General features: G+C 46.9%; 1 protein-coding gene across 4 annotated transcripts in view; it reads left to right on the top strand.

The window, feature by feature from the left end:
- The window catches only part of Slc7a1 (solute carrier family 7 member 1), a 74,978-nt gene that overhangs the window by 10,329 nt on the left and 41,539 nt on the right, over window positions 1-23,110 (top strand). Inside the window, exon 2 of one of the 4 annotated variants that reach the window (XM_027413706.2) lies at window positions 13,158-13,215. The exons of 2 other annotated variants lie outside the window; for them this stretch is intronic. The gene's annotated coding sequence lies outside the window, so the exon portion shown is untranslated. Of the gene's footprint in view, window positions 1-13,157; window positions 13,216-19,751; window positions 19,929-23,110 lie in introns of all 4 variants that reach the window. One more of the 4 variants, XM_027413707.2, reaches the window with a different exon arrangement.

Below are 23,110 nucleotides of genomic sequence, written 5' to 3'. Positions count from 1 at the left end.
TTATTGAGTATTTATATAGTCAGTAAAATATATTTAAAGGAAGCACGCCTTTGAGGTGAATTGCAATGCTTTGGCAGGTGGATGGGATGGGGCCATCAAAGTATTTTTCATTTGTGCTGTGACCCTACCCCAGTTCCTCAGAGTAGGGTGTGTTTTGTTGTTTGCTACACTTACATCCTATGTTTGGTTCTTGGGTGCCAACCACACAGGGTATGGGCAGCTTTAGCATCCCAGTCAGTATTGTAGGATGTTGAGTTTTTGTTAGATTGGTTCAGTGTTGTCAGTGAGGCTCAAATCGAGGCCTGGTTGTCCCTAGTAGCTGTCCACTGTGATTGAGAGCTTTTGTCTGATTGGCCTTTGATCTTACTGGTTCCAACAAGATGCTCCGGCCATGTGCCACCCCTGCTTTCTAAATGTATCCTTTTCTGAGATGGATCTTTTCCTACCTACAGCATATGTTGTCTCTGAGCTGTCAGGGATAGTGTCCAGTGCTGTCCCCTCCATCCTGTTGCCTTCTCTGTCCCTTTGCCTGATGGTGCAGGTCTGCAATGGGTGTGAGGTCCTAGAAGGCTACTGGCTCAGAGAAGCTTTCTCTGGTCCAGTGGTACTCACACACTGTGGTCGTCCCCTGGTCGGCCCACCACCAGAGTCTTAAAACTTCTTTAACTATTTGACTACAAACTACAGTAAGAACGAAGTTTACCTGTGACCAAGTACACACAGGAACAAATTGACTGATAAATAGATGGTCATGAAAATTTGTTGGACACTTCTTCGTCTGTATCCATGGTACACACCCTAGCAATGTTTTGTGCATCTGTTAATTTCAGTGCTTTGAGTTTCCTTGGTTCATTTCTTTCTGTGAGATTTGAGGAAGAGCCCATCTGGAAGGCTAATAATCTTGTCTTCCAGAGTTAAGGACCCTGGGAGGAACTGGAAAAAGGTGCTCACAGAAAGAGAAATTTGAGGTTGTCCAGTCTGATGGCTTGAAAATCAAACAGAATCCCCCAAATGCTAACATCAGCAGTTAGCAGCCACTCCATTAAGTAGTTCTTGCAAAGGTTGGGGATTTTACTCCAGGGTTGAAAGTTTTCCTTGTGGCTTAGCAAATAAATACCTTGTCTGCTCACACCATTCTTAAAATAATCCTAACCAACAAAATCAGTTGTCTCCAACCAGGCACAGCAACAGAACTGACAGCCCAGCTTATTGAAACAATGTACACATATCTGTCCTTGTTCATTGGAGGCTTGAAACAAAGAAACTGCTTCTCAAAATGGCTTTTCTGTAGAAATTCAGAATAGTTAGTTTACAATGTGCTAAGAGAAGCGTGTAGAAGTTGCAAGTACTGCCAGCACAGCGAGCCTCTGAAAAGAAAGTCCCTGAATTTGTGTGCATACATGGCTGCTGCTCTGTATATATGAGTGATAATGAACAAATTAGAACAATCCTTCCATACGTCTATTACCTCAAATTAAAATACACATACACACGTTTTTTACATGTATTTAGTGTGTGTGAAGGGTGTGCAGGCATGGTGCCCCTGTGGGGCTCAGAAGACAACTTTCTGGAGTTGGTTCTCTCATTCTGCTGTGTGAGTTCCCTGCTTCGAACTTAGGTCAGCAAGCTTGGCAGCAAGCACCTTTATCCCCTGAGCCATCTTGCCAGCTGTGACCTGCAAGTTTTAGCATCATGTTTGGTTTTGTTGAATAAACTTTTGGTGGAAGACACTTCTTTTTTGGGTTAGCATTCTCCCTACAGGGCCATCTTGGGAAGTACGAAGCAAAAGCCCTCATGAGTTCTTTGAGGGAGGAATGCCTCTCTGGTGTGAGAGCTTGATGTAGTCGGAATTTTAGAAAATCAATGTCTCATTTGTCCATGATTTCATGCCTAACTTCTAATGCCTCTGAGTTTGTTCTAGCCAGTGAAGGCCAGGGTGTAGCTGCCTGTCCTTTCTTGGTTTGGCTTAAGTAGGGAAGCAGTGTTAGGCAGAGTAGCACCCCATACAATTCAAAGTTTCTTTTCAGGTTCTCTTGTCTCTTGTTATCCCATAGTGTCTGCCAAGGAGTTTTGCAGAGTCACTGCACAGCCTTGGAGTTAGTGAGAGTTCAGGGTCTTCAGAGACAGCTGCTTCCTTTTTCCAGCCAGATGACCAGATGTGTAGAGGAGCCTGGCATTTTATTCTGAGAAGCCCTGGCAACTGAAGCAGTGGAGGACAGACCCTCCGCACAGCTGTACCGCCAGAGTATGGACCCAGGCATTTTAGCTGTCCCCTCTAGCAGAACTTCCCAGTCTGTTTGACTCTGCTGTGGGTGTGCCGTGCTGTCTTTTGCTTATGACAAGTGGCTTGAGAATAACATCATTCCTGCTAGATCAAGACCCCAGGAAGGGCCTGTGCCTACAGATGCAAGCCATGTACTAGTAAATACGAACACCCAGGGACAAGACTGACTTAAAGTGTAAGGGACACTGGAAGCATTTCCACTGTCAAGGCCACATGATTGACTTTTTCAGTGTTTCTGTTTCTTTTTCATCTATCTAGAAAGAGTACAAACAGGAACATGCAGAGCAATTGGATGGCCATGCCAACAGGGGCCAGCAATAAAGATAGAAGGAAGGAAAAGTCTGCAAACACAGCTAAGAATTATTTATACTGTGCTCGATCGTATCTGGAAAACCCAGCTTTGAGTACTTGTGGGCATGTAGGCATCCATGTGCCCACAAAAGCCCTTCCTCTGGGGAACTTGTGAAAATAGCATGCCTTTCTGGAGGTCCTGAGTGATTCTGTGAGACTGCATATATGTGTAAGCAGTTTTTAGGACCACTTGGAGAAGCCAGCCCCTAGAAAGTGCTGGAATCTGGATGATTGCAGAAGAATTGGATTGAAAACCTTCCTGGCACAGAGCAGAGGCTTCAAAAGTGACCTTTCAACTGAACTGTAGGGTTGCGCTTTCCACATTCCTTGCCTGGAGGCCCTTGCCTGGTCTTCGTGTTCATTTCTAGCTGGGCTGGTTATCTCTTCTCAGCCAGCCTGCAGATTGCACACAAAGTTCTGTAGAGGTGGGGCTCTGGCAGTGGAGTGAAAATGATAGCCGAGGGCCTGGCGGGCTGGAGGGGACAGAAATAGATAGAAGAAGATGCAAGAACGTAGTCACCAAAGGGGGCCGACTGAGCTGAGAGGCAAGCAGCCCTTCCCCTTGAAGGAGGTCTGTGTGGCATAAGCAGCTCGGCCTGGGTTTCTGCATTTGAAATCACAGGTCTCACTGGGAGGATCAAAGCCTAGGGTCTGCAAGAAGCTTAATAAAGAAACTGTCCTCAGACTGAGGGTTTAACTTCAGTGTACAGGGTTTAACTTCAGCCTGCAGGGGCTTCTCCAGGAATCCCATTGCCTGGGTTACACATACATGTGTCCTTGCTTTGCAGGTAAAAAGAGTAGGTGCCAGTTAACATGCATAGAGATGTTTCCAGAAGGACTGGGTGGATGTGAGATGGGCCAAGGCTTGCTCCCTTTCCCTCAGGAAATTCTTCACCAAAGAGGTGGATGCCAGGAGCATTAAGAGCAGGCACGGGGGAGATGAACCCAGCTTGGAGAGGGATTAGAGGGGTAGACTTGGCACTGCCAGATCTGGCACGGGGTGCCAGGTTCCAAGGTCCCCTGCTTAGAGGGCTTTAAACCCGGGGTGCCACTTCCAATAAATATCTGGTTATGCCTGGGTGATTAAGTCTCCTGGTAATTCACTTAAGGTCTCAGGAAGCATGGCCAGGGAAAGGAGGTGCTCAAACATGCGTCCCACCCACCATCACTACCTCCCCAGGGGAGCCGAACCCTGCCAAGAGGAAGGATTTGGCCCAGAAGCATCAGACTAAACCTTGGCTGTGTTTGTCTGTCACCGAGTTCAAAGCTGTCTGCCTGGTGCGGGATGTGGCAGATGGAAATTTGAGGTGAGAAGAGAAGGATGTGAAGCTGGTCCATAAAGAGCCATGTCAGGGTCGTCCTCCCCCTCACTGTGACAATGTCCACTGAGTAGACAGGATTCCCCAATTAAAATGTTTTTTACCTCCTTGTAGGAAAAAAAAAAAAAAAAAAGAAGAAGAGGTCACAATAGGAATGGGGTGGGGTACTATGAAATGGCAGGTATTATATGATTTTTCTTTTGTAGTTTTAATTTTATTCTTACTTATGTGTATATATGTGTGGGAATGTGGGGTGAGTGTAGTGTTCTCAGAAGCCAGAGGGCGGCAGATTCCTCGGGATATGCGTCCTAGGAACTGAGTTCTGATCCTCTGCAAGAGCAGTGTGTATTCTGAACAACTGAGCCATTTCTCCAGCATCCCCATGTTTTGTTTTTTTTTGTTTTTTTTTTTTAAACAGGGTCTTACTATGTAGTCCTGGCTGGGCCGGAACTCACTATATAGACCTAGTGAGGCTGGCTGTTGAACTCACAGAGGTCTACTTGTCACTGCCTCTCATGTGCTAAGATTAAAGTTGTGTACCACAGTGGCTGTCTCAAAAATTTCTTTTCTTTTTTGTTTTTTCAAGAGACAGGTTTTTTTTTTGTTTGTTTGTTTTTGTTTTTTTCTGCATAACCTTGGCTATCCTGGAACTTACTCTGTCACAAGGTGTCTGTTAAATACATAGAAAAATGCCATTTATAGAAACAAAAATCAGCAGTGAAGCAAAAGTTATTTGCATTTTCCCCCTCATAATCTGAGATGTGTGGTCACTTCTGTAAGATGAGGCTGAGTTGGGGCCGTCCGGGGATGGCCCTGGATGGTGGCAGTGGTTTTGTTGAGACGGGGATTGAGGCTTAGGGTTTGCACTGGTTCCTCGGTGGTTTGTCAGGTGTGCCCCATCCATGTGTTGGCTTTGGGGAGATCTAATCACGGGTTTTTTTTTTGAGAGAAAGCCAGGTTGGGTTGGTTTATGGTCCCTTTTTCAGGAGCCTGGGGTTTCTAATCATCTTCATCCAGGATGTAGTCACTGTAAGTATGCACTTCTGGGCCGGCTAGCAGCACTCACCCCTTTCAGAGGAGGGACGGGGGGGGGGGGGGCTATGTCCTAATTGGTCACAGCCTAGTGAGAGAATTCATATATACTTGGAGGTTATCTTAGTTTGGTTCCTACCGCTTTGATAAAGACCATGACCAAAAGAGCAACTCTGGGAGGCGAGGTTCATATCAGCTTACAGTGATAGCCCACCAGGAGGAGAAGCCAGGGCAGGGGCTCACAGCGGGAACCTGAAGGCAGGAATGGAAGCAGAGACCGTGGAGGAGGAACACTGCTTACTGGCCTGCTCAGTTTGCTTTCTCTGACAACCCAGGACCACTTGCTCAGGAGAGGCATCCCCTACAATGGGGTCCTTCCAGATTCATTGTCAATCAAGGAGATGCGCCCACAAACTTGTTTACAAGCCGATCTGGTGGAGGCGGTCTCTCAGTTGAGGCTCTTTTTCCCAGACACTGTAGCTTGTGCCGTGTTGACAGAGAATCAGGCAGGACTGAGGTGCAAGAGTATGCCATGAATGAGGGTGACGCCGTGAGGGGTGGTGCATGCCACCCGGCATGATGCCATACTCAGCGGTGTCACATTCTGAGTGTGAAAAGGATCTCAAGGGATGTGACTATCCAAAGTGTGGGAATCCTGGGCTCTCAAGTGGCCTTGAAACAGCCTTCGAGCCAGAAGATTCAGGAAGGTCACGGCTGTTGCTGCTGTCCCCGCAGAAGCAATGCCTGCTGGGAATTCATCTCACTCTCTCCTGCAGGTGAGGTAGACTCAATGTGAGTCTACCTAAGGTTTGGCTGCCTTTCCACTGGCTATCCACTGGGCAAGGTGTTCAGACTCTGTGCTGGAGTCTGCTTTGGGATTTGGAAGGGATTGCTATAGGTGGCTATCTACCTTGGGATTTCCAGCCCTAATCAGGAAATGGCGACTATGGAGCCAACCAAAGAGCACTGTGCAGTGAGGTGAGACTGGGGAATTATGTGTCAAACAGGAACAGTGGTGACCATGTGTGGAGAGAGAGAGAGAGAGAGAGAGAGAGAGAGAGAGAGAGAGAGAGAGAGAGAGAGAGACAAGAGGTCTGGGGTTGAGATGATGATGTTGGAGGTGGCCAACTGGAAGCCTTTCCTTGCCTGTTTTAGTTCAGAAATGACCAACAGGTATGACTATAAGGGAGGAGAATGGATCCCAGCGTCCATATTCACATGGTCCACCAGATCTGTGCCACTCAAAGGAATATTCCAGAAGAACTTCTGCCAATAATCTCTTCATTCCAATTGTGGAAAGAGTGAGCAACCTCAGGCCCTGCATTCCGTGTCCAGCAAAACACCATTGGACGCTTATCCAGTCATGGCAGGGCCATGCGTTTCCTGGTGTCAGGTCTGCAGCAGCCATGTCCTGTTGTGCCCTGGCATCTCTGGGGGAAGGTTGGAATGTCGGGATAGGCCATGAGAAGTCTGGGTCCCCAGCTATCTCACCAGGGAGGAAGCCTAAGGGTACTTTTCAAAGGTTATTAGCTAACCATGCATATCAAATACATACAGCTCCCAGCAAAGGGAAATGAGAGGATTTTAAGTTTTAATTTTTATGCCTGTGCAAACCCTCCCTGTTTGGGTTTCAGGGGAAACATTTGGGCAATGAACAGTATCCAAGTCCAGGTGATACTCTAGGAGAGTTCTGGAAAAGCTATCTGCAGGAACAGAGGTTTGGGTAATTCCTCTATGGTGTTCTGCATGTTTCCTGCCCTCCTGAGATACAGGCTTGCCTTAGCAGAGTAACACAATGGCAACAAGAAGAGTTGACTGCATGTTCTTGCCTGCTATAAGACCGCATGCAGAGAAATGGGCTAGGATCTGCACAGAATTTCGGAAGAGGACTCTGGACAGGGCAGGGATGGGCCACTGTCCAGCCTTGGTGGGCCCTCAGGAAATAAAGAACACTGCCCAGTTAAAAGCACAGGATGAAAGCTGGGCAGTGGTGGCACACGCCTTTAATCCCAGCACTTGGGAGGCAGAGGCAGGTGGATCTCTGTGAGTTCGAGGCCAGCCTGGTTTACAGAGCAAATTCCAGGACAGCCAGAGCTTATAGAGAAATCCTGTCTTGACAAACAAAATTGCAGGATGAGAGCCTGCCTGCGATACCTACTGTTGACTGTCTGGGTGCTTTTCGAGATGAAATTGGTAGTTTCCAGTAGGTTGTTCCCAGTTTGTCCCTGCACCTGCTCCTTGCTTTCCCTGGGCTCTGGGTCAGCTGGGAAGCAGTGTGGACTCTCACTCCAGGGTTTGCTCACCAGCAGGTGTGATCTGGTAAAGACAGGCATGGTTACCTAAAGCAGCAGTACCCTTTGGCCCAAAGGGGTGCCCCAAGTTCACAGAAAGTTCACAAGAGGACAGGGGGGTGACACAGAGTCAGATGTGCAGAAATCTGTCTTCAATGCAGTCTGTTCAATATCTGCTCTCTCAGGAATCTGATAAAGGTTGCATTACAGAAGGGCAAAAGTTCTAGGCTTCAGGCTCCAAAGAAGCCTTTTTCTTTTGCTTGGGAACAGCAAAAGAAGGCTGGTTGGACCAAGGGTTCGGAGATGCAATCAGTGTTTCAGAGAGTCACGGGCCAGGGTGAGGTGAGTCCCTGCAACTCTTCAAGCAGTTCCAGAAGTCAGTGTTCCTATCAGGCGGGACAGTGTTTTGGAATAAATAAAAAAGCAAATAAGACTTTGCCTGGCTGGTCACAAGGGAGGGAAAGCGGAAGTGGCCCTGGGTATTCATAGCTCTCTGATATACCGGGGCCAGGGGATTTTGGAGTTCGTCACGAGTCTTTGGACAATGCCATCGTGGGACACAAAGGTTGCTTTGTGAGCCTCTGCCAAGGCAGGGGCACTTGGCTGGAGTGGACTTCATTTCCCTGGAGTAGTATTTCTGATGTTCTTGGCTCCCCAGACACAGGTGGATGGTGGGTGTTAGCAGGGAGGAACAGGGCAATCTTGGGTCCCAGCTGTTGTCTGATTTAGAAATGTCCCCTAGGAGAATCCCTGCCCTCTCTAGGATATTTCCTTCTCCCCTGTGCCTTCTTCATCAAGACTGCAGAGTTATGCCCTCGGGACAGCTCTGTGTGGCAGGTATCACTGTTCCCCTAGGTGCCCCTAGCAAAGTGCTTTGGTTCCCACAATGGAAATAGTGTCATGACCCTGTTGGTGGAAGTCTAGAAGGGTCTGGACTTCAGTCAGGCCACCAGATGGTGTTGCAGAAGAAAGCCTGAGGCTCAGGCCAGAGCCAAGTCTGCTGGAGGGAAGGTGACCTCCGAGATGTAGGACCAGGGACCCTCAGCCCACCTGGCTGTAATACACCATGCCCAGTTCACCATGTCACACCACCTAGAGAGACTTTTATTTGGATTTTACAGTTGACCACTGTTGTATTCTGGTTGGGTATGGTGACTTATGACCTTTCATATGGATGCTTAAATCTACATAATTCAAAGAAAACACAGCAGTGTGTTGACTGGCCAATAGGATGGTGTGAGGTCACTTTTGACTTGGTGATACCTGGTCAGGAAGAGGACAGGGGTTCTTGTGTCAGAGAGACAGGGTTGCAGCTCTGGCCATGACATGGACCAGATACAGGAATTTGCTTCTTGACCTTTTCTAGCATCTTGGGGGCTTGAGAACAGGAGGATTGCTTTCTGGGTCTTAGCACAGCGCTGTGTAGCAACGGGACAGGACATTGCTAGTCCCCTCAGTATTGTTGCTTGTGTCCTTCTCTGCACCCCCTTTTTTTGACAGGGTCTCACTATGTACCCCCAGCTGGCCTTAAACTTGGCATTCAGCCTGGCTCAGCCCACCCAGTGCATTTTTTCACTTTTTTAAAGATTGTTTTAAAAATTCATTTTATGTATGAATGTTTTGTCCACATGTATGTATGTACACCGTGTGCATGCTTGGCGCCCTCAGAGTTCATAAAAGGGCATCAGCTCCTCTGGAACTGGAGTTTCAAATGATTATGAATACCATGTGGGTGCTGGGAATTGAACTTGGTCCTCTGGAAGAGCAGCCAGTGCTCTGAACCACTGCACCACTTCTTTTTCTCTTTTGGTTTTTTTAAGACATGTTTTTTCTGTATAGTCTGGCCTTTCTGGAACTCACTCTGTAGTCCAGGCTGGCCTTGAACTCACAGAGGCCTCCCAAATGCTGGGCTTAAAGGTGTGCACCACCACTGCCCAGCTGGATTTTATTTTTAGTGGTGCTGGAGATAGTGCTTCAGTTGTTCTGAAAGTCAGCCAGGCGATCGAGGTTCTTCTGGCAGGCAGAGGTAGGGCCAGCTATTTAAACAACAAATGGGCCTTCAGAACATCCATTCCCCCTCTCCTCTGTCTACAGTTTCAACTTAGGCTTGGTTTGCAACTAGCTTTGCTGGTATCAGCAAAGGGGAAAATCAATGGCCCTAAGAAGCAGTGACACAAAGCAAATGAAAGTCCCCAATTTAAAGAGCATGCTAGTTGCATTAACTAGTTCCCCACTATTAGAAGAAAATGTCTCTTGGGGCTGCAGAGATGGCTCAGTGGTAAAGAGCACTGGCTGCTTTTGCAGAGGTCCTGAGTTCAATTCCCAGCAACCACATGGTGGCTCACAACCACCTATAATGAGATCTTGTGCCCTCTGCTGGCCTGCAGGGATACATGCAGGAAGAATGCCATATAATGGATAGATAGATAAATAAACAAATCTTTTTTAAAGAGAGCATCTCTTAGCCAGGCGTTGTTGGCACACGCCTTTAATCCCAGCACTTGGGAGGCAGAGGCAGGCAGATTTCTGTGAGTTCAAGACCAGCTTGGTCTACAGAGTGAGTTCTAGGACGGCCAATGCTACACAGAGAAACCCTGTCTCGAAAAAGCAAAGAGAGAGAGAGAGAGAGAGAGAGAGAGAGAGAGAGAGAGAGAGAGAGAGAGCATCTCTTATTCATCCGAAAGTTCTCTTCCATCTGCAGGAAGCTGCATCCTACAAGTCCAGGCACACTCATGGGAGTATAACATAGGCTAAAGCCTTACTATCTGGTGAAAATGAATAAAAACTGGACTCTTTAGCCTTGAAGCATAGATGTACCCTGATAGGGTGTAGGTGGTGGCATCACATTACTATGTGGCCTCCAGTGCCCAAGTGAGGACCAACATTCCTTTGTAATGTTAGCTTTCCAGGCTCGATCTCAAAACCTCACCCTTTAGTTTATATAAACTCACTTCTTTAGCCCAACTCAACTGTTGCAAACACAGGACAGTGTAGGGGACAGATATGGTTTGCTTGCTTCGTGCCAGGTGCTGTTTAGTAAGCATAGTCTTCAATGCCAGATATAGGCTCCATTGTCTTGGGCTCTGTTTGTTCCTAGATTCTAAGTTCTTTGAAAGATAGCACAGCTCACAGCGACGAAGCAAACAAAGGTGCCTTTAGTTTTGTATTTGTGAGACTGTCATGTAGCTGTGGGTGTATGTAGACTAGGCTGTCCTCTAACTCACAGAAATCCACCTGCCTCTGCTTCCATAGTGCTGGGAGCCAAAGCTGTCTTCTTCTCTTTTTAAACTGAGAGGTGGGTGTGGTAGAACACACTTTTGATTCCAGCACTTTGGGAAGAGAGGCAGAAGGATCTCTGTGGGTTTCAGGCCAGCCTGGTCTACAGAGTGAAGTCCTGTCTCAATAGAAGAAAAAAGCAAAACAACAACAACAACAAATGGAAAATATTCTGGGGCTTGGCCACAGAATAAAGCGTTATCATGTTATTAAAAAAAAAATCCCTCCTTCTCTTCCCTCCTCTCTTCCCTTCCTTCTTTCCTTCTTTTCTCCTTTTTCCTTGTGCCCCAGCTCCTTTCTGCTCATCTCATCGTTGTCTTGACAAGGCATCTCCGGGAACCCTTCCAGCAAAGATCAAACGATCTTGGCTGTGAGTTGAATAAAAACTTAAGAAAACCGAGGTTCTTTGATGTTTACTTGGTTTGGCCACGCCTGCTCCCCCATTCTTAAGAACAGTTGCAGGGTTTCCATGAAGAGGAAGAGGAACTGTGCCCAGCTCTGCTGTGGGAGGTGGCGGCCAGTTTCTCTTCCTTTGTTTAGGAGGTGCTTACCCAGGCTCCATCAGGTGGGGTGGGCCGGGGTTCTGTTCATTTGGTCAGGGCTTCCCACAGACGTTTGTGATCTGTACGGCAAATAAACCTTAGCAGTCGCTGGGTAACAGTGAAAACTACTAATTCTTCCCAGAGTCCTGGGCGGTGGGAAGGTTTACTCTCACTTACTGGCGCCTGTAGTTATATCAGGTGTCCGACTGCAAGGCCCGCCTCTTAAGGAGTACTGAATCTATGACAGCAGAAGATGTCGGTTAAGAATCTGATTGTCCGAACACCTTTAATCCCAACACTCGGGAGGAAAAAGCAGTTGGATCTCTGTGGGTTTGAAGTCAGCCTGGTCTACATACAGTGTGAGTTCCAGGGCAGCCAGGGCTATTACACAGAGAAACCCTGTCTCAGAAATCTGATTATCATGGCACATACCTTTGATCCCAGCAGTCGGGAGGCAGAGGCAGTTGGATCTCTGTGAGTTCGAGGCCACTCTGGTCTACAAAGCAAGTTCCAGGGCAGCCAGGGCTGTTACATAGAGAAACCCTGTCTCAAACAACAAACAAACAAAAAAACCCAGACACACATCTGTAATTGTCATCTCCACCATCAGCTTGACTGGACCTAGAGTAGCCTAAGAGACACACCTGGGTGTGTCTGTGAAGGACGTTTCTAGACTCAGCCTAGATAGATGTGGATTGCATCATTCTGTGGCATGGGGTCCTGACTTAATAATAAGGAAAGGAAGAGGAACTGGTGGCTCAGAGATGCCTCTCTATCTGCAACTCCACTTCCAGGTGGTCCGGCGTCCTCTTCTGGCCTACACAGGCACTGCATTTACACAGTGTACATTCACATGCAGGCAAATCTTACAAAAAAATAAAATTAAAAGCAGGGTGGCACCAGCACCCATCCCTCTTCACTTTTTCACCGTACACTCCTTCCATTTTTGCCATGTCTTCCCCATTGTGATGGACTGTACCCCCAAAATCATGTGCCAATAAACCCCTTGTTCTGTGTGTGTGTGTGTGTGTGTGTGTGTGTGTGTGTGTGTGTGTGTGTGTGTACGCTGGGATTGAAGGCATGTGCTGCCACTATCCGGCTGGCCCTTCATTCTTTTTTTGTTTTTGTTTTTTGTTTTGTTTTGTTTTTTCGAGACAGGGTTTCTCTGCATTGCTTTGGAACCTATCCTGGAACTCACTCTGTAGACCAGGCTGGCCTCGAACTCACAGAGATCCACCTGCCTCTGCCTCCAAGTGCTGGGATTAAAGACACGAGTCACCAACGCCCAGCCGGCCCTTCATTCTTAAATTGCTTTTGCCAGGTCTTTTGTCATAGTGATGAAAAAAATTACTCATACAATGCCCCACAGGTGAAGTTCTTAGTTAACAGATGTCTGTCCCTTGTGGCCATACTTAATTCTTGGGGGTTTGTGGGGTGTTGTGATAACTCAACCAGTGGGTGTGCACCCCGTTTTCATAGATCAAGTGAGCTGGGGGTGGGGTGACACACTCCTGGCACATCCCTTTAAAGACAATGCTGCTGCTTGCTAAGAACTCTGCCCAAGTCCAATCTCTAGTCCACACACTTTGCCTTTGTCCTCCATTGTGTTTCTCAAATACGTCATGTGGTTGGCCATCCCTGTTCTCTACAGATTCTTCCCTCCTCTGGGGCAGCTGAAGTCAGCTCCTGCGGGCACCAGATGGGGCCTCTTGTCACATAAGGAAGTGATCACTGGCTTGGGCTGGGGAAGTGCCTTTTCAAGGTGGGGGTGGGACCAGAGCTGTCAACAACATATGCCAAGTTAAAGTACTGGATGCCAGGTTCAATTTGCAGTGGGTATGTTTTTGGTATTCCTCCTTCTTCTCTTTCTCTGATGCAATTCAGGGCTTTGCCAACAGAGGTTAAGCCTTCTGCCACCCACCGTGCAGTATAGCTATAATAACTTACAAAATGACGGGTTTTTGGCAATACTTGGAACATAATGATGATGTATTTGGGGCATACTCACATTACACAGTTACTTACTGTTCACATGAAATTTATCTCCTATTTGATTTGGCAGCTTCATGCTCAGCTGACATCAAGATGGGCTGTGGTTGGCTCCAAACTTACTAAGAAAGGTGAGGATGTGGGACTGACAGGTGGGGTAGGATGCTAAGTCTGCCTTTGGACTCTTTAAAATGTCTTTGTCCCCCTTCATTAGTGCCATACTTCATCCTCCACTGGCTCCTTAAATGTGGGCCTGTACCCTTTTGTTGGCAGGGTCTTGCCTCCTGGAGAGGCCTGCCTGGCAATGCTTGGCTCTTCGTGAGCCCAAACCTCTAGTTTTCAGTTCAGAGTCTCACACCACAAACACTGGGTGCTAGATGTTTCTATGTGCCTGAACACCCTGCATTTCGACAGCACAATTTGTTTTATTTAACAGTCTCATTAAGTAGCCCAGGCTAGCCTCAAACTCATTGTCTTCTTGCTTCGGCCTCCTGGGTGCTAGGATTATAGGCCTAGCTTGCCAGCACTTTTTTGATCTAACGCTATTTCGACTTCAATTTAGGAATGAATATATATATATATATATATGTGTGTGTATATATATATATATATATATATATATATATATCTCCAGAAATAGGCCATTGCCAATGAGTTATTAAGGAAGACATTTTCCCAAGTGAATCTCAGCTGAAGTCTTCAAGTTTTTAGCGCACGGATAAGTTCTTGTCTGCCAGCTGTCCATAGTGAGATGACCCCTGAGAGAAGGTTATTGACAATCATGATGACTAAGCCAAGTAAAATATATTTTTTTGTTTTGGGTTTGGGTTTTTCAAAACAGGGTTTCTCCTGAAAATCATTCTGTAAACTAGGCTGACCTTGAACTCCTGCAGACCCACCTGACTCTGCCTCTTGAGGATTGGGATTAAAGGCATATACCATCACTGCCCAGCTCAATTAAAAATTTTGAGTTCTTTAATTAATGGCCAGACCAAGAATTGGTTCACACCTCTAGAAAGTCTCTTGGTGCCCAAGCTCAGGGGTACAGTGTTTTAAAAGACAAAACAAAAATTTCATCAGTGCCTGAGCAAGGAGTGGGTAGAGGGTAGGGGATAGAATTGGGGTGTTTACATCAGCAGCGTCCTCCAGACACTACATAATATGTGTGGACCATGGTCAAGGTCATGGGCCATCCCCAAAGTGTTGCCATCCCCAAAGTGAATATCATTGTTTGGGGTGGAAGGCTGAGAAGTGACCAGGCAGGCACAAAATAGCGTTGGTACAGGGTGACATTGCCTTAGTCATTTCAACAGCAAATGCCTATTGTGGACTTAAACTTGGCCAATATTGTCTTTTGTCCCATTTTATTCCTTCAGAGTCCTGTGAAAATTTTGTCCCATGTAGAGCAGGCCTTTGCCTGTTGGGTCCATTGCTTTCTGGGTGGTGGTTTGCTTGCTGTTCTGGGTGTGCTGAGGGCTTATGTTGCTTGCAATCAGTGGCTTTTATTATCTTCCATCACTCTCTAGATCATAACCCAGTACAGAGAGTGTCCTGGTAGGAGTTCGGATGGCAGAACCACACATGTCTTACTTAGGTGTAGGTAGCCTCAGCTTAAAGCCTAGTACTTCCTTTGCTGGCCTGCAACTTGCAATGTAGACCAGGCTGGCCCTGAGCTCATAGAGATCTGCTGCCTCTGCCTCCTGGGAGCTGGATTAAAGTTATGTACTATCAAGCCCTGCAAACTTAGTTATTTCCAAATCCTAACTGAGAATTTCTATCAGCCATCCAGACTAGAGATTTGACATGATTAACCTTTGACTTATCCCTTTATCCTATTTTCTGCGCCTCACAGGAAATAACCTATCACATGATCGCTACTCTTCCACTCCCAGGGTTTGTCTCTTTGTCTGGCTTCTCTCTCCGTTGGTGGTTCTTTCAGTGGGGACCCCTGGACCTAGCTAGGCTAGCCCTCTGGGACAGGTGTAATGGGGATTGATCTGGTGCCAGATGGCATGCTGTGTGCTGGAGTCTACAGGCAGCTGCCATGCCTTGTCCATCCACCTTGTGCCTGGGGCCCAACGTGTCATAGCCTCAGGGCTGACACTGGGTGCTCCCTGGCTGTTGGCCAGCTGGAGTCTCTCCCTGTGACATTTCACTTTGACTTTTCCCTTTGAAGAGGTTTCTGGATGGAGATTGTCCCACGTAAAGGTCAACAAAAAAGAGTGGACGATCGGTTGACAGAAATGTAAGTTAAAAGGCAGGAAGTGAGATGGCTTAATACAATTAGGTTGGAGAGGATGGGTTAAAAAAATGGGTCCTTGAAATTATTCTTTAATTCTTTAGTCGTTTTTCCTTAGAGTCATAAAGCAGGATGTGAAAACAAACATTTCTATTCAATGTATACATACTTTGGCAAAACAAACACTGGGGCTTTGTGAGATCTAGACCTCCTGGACAGAGGAAGGCAACCTCTTGGTTGGGTGTTCTTTTCTTTTTTCCTCGCCCCCCGCCCCCCAAGTTCCGACCAGAAGAATGGTCCTATGGTGGAGTAGATGGTGCTCACGCGTTTTATGGTTTTAGTGTGAATATGGTGTGCGTGTGCGTGTGCGTGTGCGTGTGCGTGTGCGTGTGCGTGTGCGTGTGCGTGTGCGTGTGTGTGTGTGTGTGTGTGTGTATGGTGGTCAGAGGTAAATGACAGTTGGCTGTCGTCCGCAACTACTCTCTACCCTTTTATTTTGGGAGGCAGGGTCTCACTATGTCTAGCCTGGAACTCTAATGTAGACCAGACTAGCTCAAACTCTGAGATCTGTCTGCCTCTGCTTCTCTAGTGGTGGGGCTAAAGGTGTGTACCACCATGACTGGCTCCACCAGGGCGTTAAGATAAAGATTATTCCTGAACTTTGGGCTCGTTAATCCACCTAGGCTGCCTGACCGGTGAGTTCCAGGGTTCCTCGTCTGCCTCCATCTCCAGCATGAGTTCCAAGGACCCTCCTGTCTCTGCCTCCATTTCCAGCACTGGCTTTTTATGAGTTGGGAACTGAACTCAGTTCTACATACTTGTGTGACAAGCTGAGAGTTACAGTGATCTCTTTGAGCACAGACAAAGCTTTTGGTTTGCTCTGTAGAGACTGGACATCCCAATGTTTGAATATATTTGGACTATTCTGCCTCTGTCTACGAAGTGCTTGGGTTAAAGACATGTGTCACCATGTTGGTGAAATTTTGTTAAAATTAAGAAAAAATTATTTTATGTATGTGGCTGTTTTGCCTGCATGTATGCCTGTGTACCACATGTATGCAGTGTCCCCAGAAGCCAGAAGAAGGTGCCAGATTTCCTGGAACTGGAGTTACAGGTGGTTGTGAGCCATCATTTGCATGCTGGGAACTGAACCCATGTCCTCAGCAAGAGCAGCCAGTTCTCTTAACCACTTGAGCTATTTCTCCAGTCCCAGGACTTTATTTTTTAAACTATTTGTGTAGTGATTTCTCAATTATAAAATGCTTTTGTACTACAGAAGTAATCTAGCATTTACTTTTTATGTGTATGAGTATTTTGCCGGCATCTGTGTCTGTATACCATGCTAGTGCTGTACTGGAGGAGACTGGAAGAGATGTCTAATCCTCTGGAACTGAAGCTCCCTGCCCCATACACACACCTTTTCAAACAACTTTTGGTGTCTGTAGAGATGGCTCAGTGGTTAAATATACTTACTGTTCTTCCAGAGGACCTGTGTTTGGTTCCCAGCACCCACATCCCCTGGCATGCAGCAGTCTGTAACTCCAGCTTTGCTGGTGTCTTCCCCAAGGGCACCTGCATTTACATGTAACATACACAAAATTAATGTATCTTGCTAACCTAGCACTTTGTTGTAATGGCTTGCTTGCCTGGATATTTGGGGACTGTGCTGTTGCTTATTAGTCTACTGGAATTTGGGAGCAGCCTGCTCTGGCAGGAGGAGGGTTGTTGGTATTGTCGAGCTCCTTGGAGTGTGCCTAGAGCCTGAACTCTGGGCTTTGGCATCAGCAGCTTTGCGTGGCACTGCTCCTAGGGCAGTAGCCAGCATCACTCAGATGACACAAAGGTTTGGTGACTGTCTTAGTTGGTTTTCTGTTTCTGTGATCAAATACTCAGTTGGGGAGGAAAGGGTTTATTTCAGCTTACAGGTCACATCCATGTCTTGAGCTTCCCAAGCAGAAGGGGGCATGCTGGCCAAGGCTTCAGCAGATGGTTTCTTTCTTTCTTTCTTTCTTTCTTTCTTTCTTTCTTTCTTTCTTTCTTTCTTCCTTCCTTCCTTCCTTCCTTCCTTCCTTCCTTCCTTCCTTTCTTTCTTTTTTTTTGAGACAGGGTTTCTCTGTGTAGCTTTGGAGCCTATCCTGGTACTCACTCTGGAGACCAGGCTGGCCTCGAACTCACAGAGATCCACTTGCCTCTGCCTCCCGAGTGCTGGGATTAAAGGCGTGCGCCACCAATGCCTGGCCAGCAGATGGTTTCTGAGGTGGCCAGGGCTATACTGTCAACAGCTTAGTCTTGGTGGGCCACTATGGTCTGTGTCTCTCCTTCCTCTCCCTCTTCTTCCTTTCTTATTTATTCTTCCACGATGATTTTAAAAAAACAAAAAACCATCCCTAATCAGGCTTCACAGAAAATGGGATATGTGCTATTCTTTAAGATTTATTTTTATTCATCTGTGTATATCTGTGTGCATGTATGCCGTGGGTGTAGGTGTGCCCACAGAGGCCAGCTAAGGGTGTGAGATTCTCCAAACCTGGAGTTATGAGGGTTGTGAGCCACTTGACGTGGGTTCTGGGAACTGAACTTGGATCCTCTGGAAGAGCAATACATGCTCTTATCCACTGAGCCATCCCTCCAGCCCCCGAGGTTCTCTTCTTTGTCAACTCCTAGAACAGATCATAGTTAGTGGGATTTCTTTAAGCATTCTGAGAGTTCTTTTGTCCTCGACCTGCCTTTAAGGAAGCATTTTTATTGTACTAGAGTGTTAAATTCCAAAGTAAATTAGAAAGTAGGCATTGGAATGTCCTGTGCCGTACCTATAGACCCAGTTTCCAGTGTCCCCACAGGAAAGAGCTAGCCGGCTCTTACAGCAGGCAAGTTCAGTATCTGACTTCCAGGAGTTTGGATGTGAATCTCTTAAGCGTTATCCACAGATCTGAGAATGTTTAGATGACAACAAAGGCCAGATGTCCTTTAAGGGGACACTGGTGCATCTTCATGTTGCACACTGGTGAGTATGTACTTGGCACACTGAGTGTGTGCTTGGCATGCTGGTGTGTATGTGGCACACTGGTGAGTGTTTGCGTGGCACGCTGGTGAGTGTGTGTATGGCACACAGACTGCTTTGGGACGGACTAGCTTGTTTTCTGTTCCTTCCAGACACCACATTCTTTATTTCTTGTGCAGCTTGTTGGGACCCCTTCTCTCAAATCCTCAACAGGGAAGCATGCGGAATGTCCGGCCTCCTGTCCACTCCAGGGAGGAGGACTGTCCCCTGTGCCTCGGCAGCACTGAGGCACGTGGCTCTGCACTGCATGCTCATCCCATCCCACATCCTTTCTGTGTCCCTAGGATTTGAAGCAGCCGGCTAGCAATTTAGCCCCAGGAGAGCAAATTACTCACAGGTCTATAAAGTACAGCAATTCCAAGGCCAAGACTTGTCAATGCTTGCCTGATTCCCTGTGATAATTGCAGGTCTAGCATGGACAGCCTTCTCAAGGGCTTTTTGTTTTCTAACCTGTGGGCTCCAGGCTATATCCCAGACTCACTAGTCTTTAGGGACAGTTCCAGACCCATCTGTGGGAAGGAAGAGGTGGCTGACACCACCTGCGAAGAGCGGCTCCCGTCATCTCCACACATCCCATAGTATCGCAGGAAGTCACCTGTCAGGCGTGTCACCTGGCAGGTATGCCTTGGCAGCAAAAAGGCAATGCCGGTGTCATATGTGAGCATCCCGCACACACTGTTGGGGATGTGTCTGCCAGTTTGCCTCTGCCTCCCTGAGCTGAGCACGCCTGCAAAAAGCTTTGCTCTTAGACTTTAGGAAAAAAAAAATTGTCCTCCCGATTGCTTCTTAAAGTCACATCATTTTCTCAGGTCCTGGACCACACACACATACACCTAAGTAGAGGGGCTCCTACTCTGCCCTCAGATTGGAGCTGAAAGCCTAGAAACCACGTATGTGGCCTCATTTAGCAAATGGCATGGCCTTTCTTCATCTCATTCTGTGACCTGACACTGCTCTGCACAAGCTTCCAGCTGAGACTGGTTTTTCTATCCCCACCATAATGGAGCAGCCCATGATGCTGTGTGAAGCCTGCATGTGTTTATTAAGCTCATTTTATGTTCCTGACACCCTCAAAGCAGAATGGCCATTCCTTGTAATAAATGGCCCCATGTGTATGGTGGTGAGTGTTTCCCGGCTGCAGCTAGAGTCTACATTTTGATCTGGAGGGTCATAGATGAGAGTTTAGACTCAAAGCCAAACCAAAGTATGTGGAGGAGCAGCTGTTGGCACGAGCATTGTCCTGACCTCTGGTGGTGGGATGGACCACTCTTAGCCATCCTGTCATTTTTTTTTTCCCCATGCTCATTTTAAAATATCATTTACATGCTGTGATGTTCATCAGTTTGAGTGAAACTTGTTTTTTTCAGTGACTTTACAAAGGTTTATCCTGCCATCTCCATGATTCTAGAATTTCCACTCCTCACCCCTTCATGACCTGTTCATTTGGTCCTCGTTCCTTCCTCCTGGACTCCCCCAGTTCTGGGCGAGCACATACTTCTTTCTGTCGGGATTCCAGACATTTCGTACAAACGGACCAACCCAAGGTATTTACAATCGGCTTACAATTTACAATTGGCATGGTGTTGTCTAAGCCTGTCCATGTTGCTGGATTAGTACTTCATGACTTTTTATGGATGAATGGTAGTCCACAACATGGGGCATTTGGGTTGTTTCTACTTTTTTGGCAGCTATAAATTTGGGGTTGTGTAGTTGTCAGTGGAGTTACTGAGTCATGAGCCAAGCCTGAGTTAAACTTCTGTTTAGCTGTTTCAGTCTTTTTAGGTGTGTGTTGGGGTCCCTGCAAGCCTCACAGCCTGCGGCGGCGGGGGGGGGGGGGAACCCATGTGAGGTAAATGGGCAGCATCACTTTAGGAGGCACTGGGCCAAAAGCCTCCAGAGTCTGCCTCCCAGTTTAATTTTTCTTACACATTTAAGCACAGTAAAATTGGGGGGGGGGGGGAATCTCCATGTGACAATCATCACAACAAAGCTTCTGGGACAGCTACATGGAAACTCTCTAGCAAAGTACCAAAGCACCTGGTACCCTTACAATAAAAATGAGTTCTAGACCAGGCGTTAGTGGTGCATGCCTTTAATCCCAGCACTCGGGAGGCAGAGGCAGGTGATCTCTGAGAGTTTGAAGCCAGCCTGATCTATGGAGTGAGTTCCAGGACAGGCTCCAAAGCAATACAGAGAAACCCTGTCTCGAAAAACAAACAAACAAACAGAAAAGAATGAGTTCTATTGGCTGATAAATAGGGCCTAGGGAGGAAGGATTTGTAATAAACATAAAGATAGATTCTGCTGATGGAGGATGCACAGTATATGGGACCTCTTTCATAAGGATGGGTTCTAGTCACTGAGAGAGAAGCTCAGGATAAGGGCCTAAGTGATGCCCAGGATTTGGGGGCATATGGGAAGGCTGGCTCCACATAGAATAGAAAAAGATCACCAGGTTGATGGACACCACCCACCCCAGACTTTTGGGTGACCAGGCTTCGGTTCCTTCCCTTGAAGAAAACAGGCCTGTGCATTTAACAGTTCTGGTTCCTCCAGTGCTTTCTCTAAGCTGTGCCTCCTACACGTGGGAGGTTTTTGTTTGTTTGTTTGTCTGTTTGTTCTTGAATTATCTACTTTTAAATTGCAGTAGAACACACATGATACGAAACAATTTAACCACTTTAAGGCAGTAGCATTAAGTATGTTCATAATGTGTTTGTTTGAGACAGGGTCTCTCTATAGAGCCCTGGCTGGCCTGGAACCCACTATGTAGAACAAGCTGACCTTGAACTCACAGAGTTCATACTGCCTCTGCTTTCAGAATGCTGGGATTAAGACAGGCATCACCACACCCAGCACATTCATAGTGCGGTAACCATCGCCACCACAATCCTCTTTGGTTTTTATTTTTACTTTAAAATAATAATGGTTATCATCATCTGTTATTGTTTATTATTAGTACTGTAGTGCTGGACTGCAGCCCAGGCTTTACCTGTTTCCCAAGGCCAGGCAAAATGCACCAAGGCATGGTGAGATGCCCAGCAAGGTACAAGGGGAATGGGACAGCCGGGTACACTGAAAGGTGCAAGAAGGGGCGTGGCAAGGCCTGGGAGGATGCTCTAGGCAAAGTGCTATGTGTTTCAATGGGTGGTTCTGGGAAGGGAGACAGCACAGGGTCTGTTTGTATCCTGGGGGAAGGCCCACTGAGCATGTCCCTTTCCAGGCACCACTCCAGGGCACCTGTATGTGCGAAGGAGCCCAGTTTTTTATCTGGTTAGTTTTCTATTGATTTGCTTGGGCCCTGGCAGTTGGCATAAAGCAGATCTTGGGGACAAAGAACTATGTATGGAAGGTGATTACTGAGCTGTGAGCTGTGGGAGAACAGGCAGGTGAGGAGGTCAAAGTGTGCCCTTGTTTTTAGGAGAAGCCCCACAAAGCTTGAAGACATCCTTAAGAGTAGTGCAGATCCTCCAAGGCAGGGCCCTACCTTCAGCACGCTCTGCTGGAAGGCACATACTCTCCTGCCTGCTTCCATCCAGGGATGTCCTCTCTGACCACTGGGCTGGATCTCTGGTTCTATGGTTAATTCCCTTCATGTCTCTTTCTTTGCTGATTTGGGCTTTTTTGATTTGTTTGTTTTGTTGAGACAGATTTTCTCTGTGTAGCCTTGGAGCCTATCCTGGCACGTGCTCTGTAGACCAGGCTGGCCACAAACTCACAGAGATCCGCCTGCCTCTGCCTCCTGAGTGCTGGGATTAAAGATGTGCATCACCAACGCCCGGCTGATTTGGGCTTTTTTGAGATGGGGTCTTGCATTGTGTTGCATACTGTCCTCAAACTCTCCATCTTCCTGTCTCAGACTCCTGCGTGCTGGGATTTTATAGGTATGAGTTACAAGGCCTGGTTTTCCAGGCCTCCTTTCTTTTCTGTGCTCATTTTGCTGATGATGTGTAGTGTGCATTTTGTATTTGTGTGCTCTGTAGTACGTGTTTTGTGTTTGTGTGTACAGGAGTAGCCCTTTTGATGCCTCAGGTTAAGAGCACTGGCTGCTCTTTCAGAGGGACTTTGATTCTCAGCAACCAAAGGCAGGCAGCTCACAGCCATCTGTAACTCTAGGTCCATGGGATTAAATGCCCTCTTCTGGCCTTTGTGGGTACTACACACACACACACACACACACACACACACACACACACACACACCAGTACACATGGAACTTAAAAACAATAAGACCAAAATAAAACAAAGAAAAACCTACAACAGCAGTAATAAAAGAGTAGCTCTCCTCTCATACCTTCACCTCCTCACTGTCAAGGCTGTATTTTATAGACTGGCAGACATGCATGTTGCATGTCCAAATTCAGGAGGGGTGCCACTGTCCCCTCGAGCACCTCATTGATGAGGCAATTCTTTATTTTAAAAGACAAATCATGAAATTAAGAGCTGATTATTCACCCACCAAACACTTCTTCACTCAAACTGGAGGATACCTTTAAATAGCAGCTTCCCTTTGCTGCATTTTTCTAGGTAGCTCATCAGCTATGGGGCAGAGATCTCCATGGATGCTGAGAGTCAGCACCTGGGGCTGAAGAACAGAATTAGGTGCAGAGAAAGTGTTTGGGGACCCATGGCGCTTATTCCAAGAAATGCCTCAAGAATGCATTTATTAAATTAAAAAAAATACTTAATAGATTTATATGCCATCTCTCTGTCTATCATCAGTCAG

Source organism: Cricetulus griseus, chromosome 4, assembly GCF_003668045.3.
Source record: "Cricetulus griseus strain 17A/GY chromosome 4, alternate assembly CriGri-PICRH-1.0, whole genome shotgun sequence".
NCBI lineage: Eukaryota > Metazoa > Chordata > Mammalia > Rodentia > Cricetidae > Cricetulus > Cricetulus griseus.
Note: the sequence above shows the minus strand (reverse complement) of the source record. Positions and strands in the feature narration are given on the sequence as shown.